Below are 5,480 nucleotides of genomic sequence, written 5' to 3'. Positions count from 1 at the left end.
CTCTGTCTTACTCTGTCTCAATAATAAATAATAAATAAATACTTTAAAAAATTAATAATAGGTCAGTGGTTTCTAGTATGGAAAACCTCAGTCTCAGTTATCTTCCATTAAGGTAACATCCCCACTCGCCATCCAGTTAGATTGTGAAGGTATCAGTGGTCTGTCCTGCCCAGTGTGGCTTCCTGTTGTCTGTTACTGTTGACAAGACATGCGACAGGTTAACAAATACTAAACGGATTGGAGATGACAGGGTTTTGTGTTTTTTTCCTTTTTCCCTTCCTATGTTATTTGATAGCAGTTTGTAAGACTTCTGTGTTGAATGTCAAGAGATCAGTATTCAGATGCAGAAGGTACCGGGATTCCCAGGGATAGAGCGATGGCCTTGGAAACAGAAGATTCCATTTCTACAGTTAGTGTCCTCCCATGTCTCCTTCAGTCTTTAAAAGGGACCAAATTGGGTGGAGTAGGGGCTACCAGCTGGCCTCAGAAGTCAGGCAAATGGGTATGATAGACATTATCTTTTACAATTGACTTTTGTTCTAGCCAATTAATTGGGAGATCTACTAATGCTTTCGCTTCCCTAAAGATTTCAGCAGCCAGAATATTTTGTAGAGAGCCTACTGAGAGCAAAACACTTCCACTGTGTTTTTAACGCAAACATTTTAGAACAGCTTTAGAATTACAGAATTACTATGACAGTGATACAAAGAGTTCCTGTGTACCCTGTACCCAGTGTCCCGTACCATTAACATCTTACATTATATGGTACAGTGCTTGCAATTAACGAACCGATATTGATGTTATTGTTAACTAAAGCAGTACTTGATTCAGATTCCCTCAGTTTGTCCCTACAGTCATTTTTCTGCTCCAGGAGCCCAACCAGGATACCACATTACATGTAGTCACTGTGTGTCTTTAGTCTCCTCTGGTCTGAGTTTCTGAGACTTCCTCTGTTTTTGATGACCTGGACAGTTGTGAAGGGTGTGGATCAGGAATTTTGCACAAGGTCCCTCACTTCGGGTATGTCCTCTGCTTTTCTCACGGTCAGGATGGAGTTGTGTGTGATTGGGATGAGGGGGTCACAGAGGGAAAGTGCCATTCTCCTCATACCGGATCAAGAGTAAATACCATCAATGTGACTTATCACTGTTGACGTTAACATCAATCACCTCGCTCGAGGTGATGTTCATCAGGTGTCTGCAATGCGAAGTTATTCTTTTCAGCTTCCACACTGTACTCTTGGGAAGAAAGTCAGTATACTCAGCTCACACTTAAGGAACAAGGACTTAAATACTCCATCTCTGAGGGCAGAGTATCTAAATAGATTGCTTGGGACTCTTCCGTACAGATTTGTCTCTTCTTCCCCAATTTACTTCTTCAATCATCTACTGCCATCAGTATGGATGCATGGATATTTACTTTATACTTTGGGCTCCCCTCCATTACTACTTTATGTTATTACTCAAATGTGTCCACCATATGCTACTGATTGCTGTTTCGGTGGGCTCATTTGACATACCCCCATTATTGCCGTTGATCGTTTACTTGGTTTCCTAACTTTCTAACTTTCTGGCACTTCCTAACTTTCTGGCACTGTAAGGCTCTAGGCTTATTCTGTATGTACTGCCCCAGACTTGGAATCAGCCACTTCTCTGGGGAGCTCTGGTTTCTTTTACTGGATGGTATTAGAAACCAAGATCTAGTAGTAGGCATTCCCACTGCTGCGGGGGAACCATTATTTCCAGGACCTCTCAGCTGACAGAGCAAGGAGATATAAGTGTGTGTGCTAACCTGTGTATATGGGTGTGTAGAAATATTTCCATCTGCAACCATCTGTATCTCTGGTAAGCTAAATGTGGGTTCCTATTGATGTATCCAACTCTAATCCGTTACTAGCTGGATCACTGTAGCCTCCTGCTTATCTGTAACCCCCTACTCCAGCAGTGAGAAACCTCGCTCCCAACACATTATTTACTCAATTGTTCAACTGCAGTACACATGGAGAGCACTTCATCTACTGAATTTTACAAAACTGATTAGGTAATTGTGGATGATGAACATGGAAGTAAAAAAAAAAAAAAAAAAAAGGTGGAAAGTTCTCTCCACTTATCCTACGTAAGTGGCTTACTTAATGTGACAGAACAGGGACGATCACAAACTTACCGGTCTTATTTGGTCTGATGGGACTGTTATAAAAATTTTAAGGTGCACGGGGGAAGAAGCCAATACTAATAATATTTAATGTGTATTTCTGCTCGTATCACATGGTCAATACTTGGAGGGAAAGTGGTATGCTGGCTCAGTGGTGGCAGGCCACGTGTTTGTAGGCCCCTGCTTCCTTCTCTCCATTTCCGGTCTCTGCATATCTAAATCGTAACCACATCTCAAGGTGCAGATCAAATACCTTCTCTCTCACAAGTGCTCCTCTGAACACCCCTTTCCACTCCCAGGCCCTGACAAAATATGGCTTCTTTCCCTTCCTTACAGTAAGTACGACATTCATCATTCCCAACCGTGTGTTCTCAATTTTTGTCTTAACGTCAGGACCTCAGACTCCTGCCCACGACCATGACCTCAGCTGAACAATTTATGCCGCTTTTATGCTACCTCCTCTGGTCATTTTTTTCCTCAGTGGCCCTGAAGAGCTCTGAGAGCTTCAGCAGGCTCAGCTGTGCCAGCAGTGGGCTCCACGTGACACGCCCAGAGGGATTTCAGAAACGTTGAGCACTTTGCTCCCGCCTGCCTCGAACCTAGGCAGCCTTCTGGAAACGTGCTCGCTGGCTGTGGTGCTCAGCCTGTGTGTCTTCTCTCTCACAAAAGAAAACCAGCAAGTAAGGTGTGGCTTTGGAAATGTCAAAAAGCTGTGAAGAGATGAAAAGCCGAGTGGATGGCTTTTGTCCCTTCTGGTGATCGAATACGCTGTGGGAGCCCGCCCCTCCGGTCCAGGGCTGTGACCCCAGGGCTGTGGTGTTCCTACTTGGTGCCTGCAAAGAAGGGAGAGGAGTTACGAGAGGTGGTCAAGAGCCACTGAATCTGCGGGGCAGAGGAAGCCACTGGTGTGTGTGAAAGGACAGACCTTGCTCTGTGAGCGTGCAGTCTGCTCGTGTCTCCGTGGCTCTAAGGTTGTGTTTCTGCACAAAGCGGTGGGAGTATTTATGACCATCGTCCACAATATGTTTCCTTTTAGCCGTATCTTCAATCTAAAGACAGCTATTGTTTATGCAAACTTTCCATAGAAGTCTAACGAAAAATTTATTTCCTGTCTTGATTTTGAGTTTTTTCCTGATCTTAGCCACGTTTTTCTTTCTGTTTCTTATCATTTCTTCCCCCGATCTCCTGCTCCTTCCCTTTCTGCCATCTGTGAGATTTTGACTACAGCTAATTTTTCATTTTAATGTTCTCATTTCTCTCCCCTTTCCCCCTCACACGCTTTTAAAACAAGTCCTTGGTTTTGCTTTCTTGATAACCTTTTCCTTATCTTCCCACAACGGTGTCCCTAGCTATGGCTAACTCATTTAGTAGCTGTACTGTGGGTAGTTTAAAAGCTTGACCAGGGAGTTCTACTAACAAACTACTTGCTATTACTTCCAGATACTCAGGTTAGCTGGAAAAAAAAAAAAAGTCTTGTCCTGGCTTGACATAACACTAAAAGTCTCCCAAGCTCTAGTTTACCTGCAGTGTTGGGGATGGTGTCTGCAGCAGAAGTGTTTGCAATGTTTTCCTCTGGGTGCCAGGGTTCAGAAACCAGGACTGGAGCCCTGTCCTGGGGTGTGGTTTGGGTCAGGGTGAACCGAATGACCACAAAGTCAAGTTCTCACTAGGAGACATGGTGTTGCGTAGTATCTTCCAGATCCACGCTTGAAGGTCTTGCCTCTAGGAATATACACCCTTTAGTTCTCTGTATGTTCCAGTTTTCCTTCAATAAGCACAAATTATTTGAAGGTCAGAACAATGCTTAAGAATATAGTAAATGGCAGGCCTCATCTGTGTTAATACTTCCTTCCTGGCCACCTCACCTTGGACGGGTGCTAAACTGCAGATTTCTCTTTATAAGAAGGCTTGTTAATTTTTCAAGCTGCAGCTCGATGTGCTTCTCGCTTTCCAGAGCAAAAATGTTCTCCTGGTCTCACTAAAGTGCAATCCAAAATTTCTCCATTACAAGGTAAAGTTAAGAGGGGAAAAAACTAGGATTAAAGGGAAGGGTTGTTTGGGCACTGAGTAGAAGCCATATGGAAGGGGAGACAAAGGAACCCTGTGTAGCCATTATAAGCTGGAGGCTTGGTTTGCTCTCCTTACTCGTTACTTTAGAACTTAAACGTTCGTCCCAAATGATTTGTCACAATGAACTCATTCTTCCTCAGAACCTAAGTGGGAATCTTGAGACCGTTCTTACTGTGCCTGGAAATCCAGTGACTGTCAATGTGTGTAGTGCTTGATTAAGCTGTATCATAATTTGTAGTAAATCTATGTAAGTCATAGACTTTAAAAAATACTACCCCCCACCGAAGGCTGTCCATTAAAGGGGATGCATTTTCAAATTTAGGGCCCATTGTTGTAGACTATTTTTGTTTTGTTGTTATAGACTGGGTTTTGCAAAGCTAGCTGAATGAATGAAGTTTAAATTTAGTAGTGCCCTGAATACTGCTTCTCTAAATTCAGAAATTAGTAACACACCGTTTGAGGAAGGAACCTAACTCAGAAGAAAGGTTAAACACAAATACACCTGCATGTACTGTAATATCATTTGAATGTCAATTTTGATACAGCAGGTATTTCAAGCAGCAAATGTTCATTGCTTTCATCTTGGCGGCGCGGCATCCCAGGGGGTTCTAGAAGCACAAAGTGAAAGACATGATCATGGTCTTCTAGGGGGTTCAGAACCCAAGGTCACCCTTACACCTGGAAAAGCAGCAATGCAACCAGGTTGCACGATGTTCGCAATAGCATGAGAGAGCATACCCACCCGGAGCAGCTCCGGGTCCCAGAACCACCCCTCCTGCTCACCAGCTGTGGGGTTCGGCAGCCGGCTTCACTCATCTGACCTCTGAGGTCCAGCATTATGGTCTGCTAGAAAAATGGGGACAGATTCTGCCTTCTCCCCTCACAATGGCGTCTGTGAGGATTACGATTCCATGAGACCCAGGAAAACCACACACAGTGGACAAGGAACAAACCCAGTGCTGTGTTATCATGCAGGTTCAGAGGAGACTGCGCCCTGCTGTTGTACTATTCTGGCAGACGGGTTCTTTTTTTTGTTTTCAAGTTTGTTTATTTTGGGAGAGAGAGAGAGAGAGAGAGAGAGGGAAAGAGAGAGGGAGGGAGAGAGCACAAGCAGGGGTAGGGTAGAGAGAAAGGGAGAGAAGGAGAATCCAAAGCAGGTTCGAGGAGCCCAATGTGGGGCTCGAACCCATGAACCATGAGATCATGACCCAAGCCAAAGTCAAAAGATGGATGCCTAACCAACTGAGCCACCCAGGTAA

The 5,480-nt window shown here is 44.2% G+C and overlaps 1 long non-coding RNA gene across 1 annotated transcript; it reads right to left on the bottom strand.

The window, feature by feature from the left end:
• Window positions 1-2,226: 2,226 nt before the first annotated feature.
• Window positions 2,227-4,368, bottom strand: LOC144616092 (uncharacterized). The gene is made up of 2 exons (XR_013554988.2): window positions 3,673-4,368; window positions 2,227-2,984 (listed from the first exon to the last, which is right to left on the bottom strand). It is a non-coding gene; the product is annotated as an uncharacterized LOC144616092 (long non-coding RNA).
• Window positions 4,369-5,480: the final 1,112 nt, after the last annotated feature.

The sequence above is a fragment of the Panthera onca genome, chromosome B1 (assembly GCF_046562875.1).
Source record: "Panthera onca isolate mPanOnc1 chromosome B1, mPanOnc1 haplotype 2, whole genome shotgun sequence".
Taxonomy (NCBI): Eukaryota; Metazoa; Chordata; class Mammalia; order Carnivora; family Felidae; genus Panthera; species Panthera onca.
Note: the sequence above shows the minus strand (reverse complement) of the source record. Positions and strands in the feature narration are given on the sequence as shown.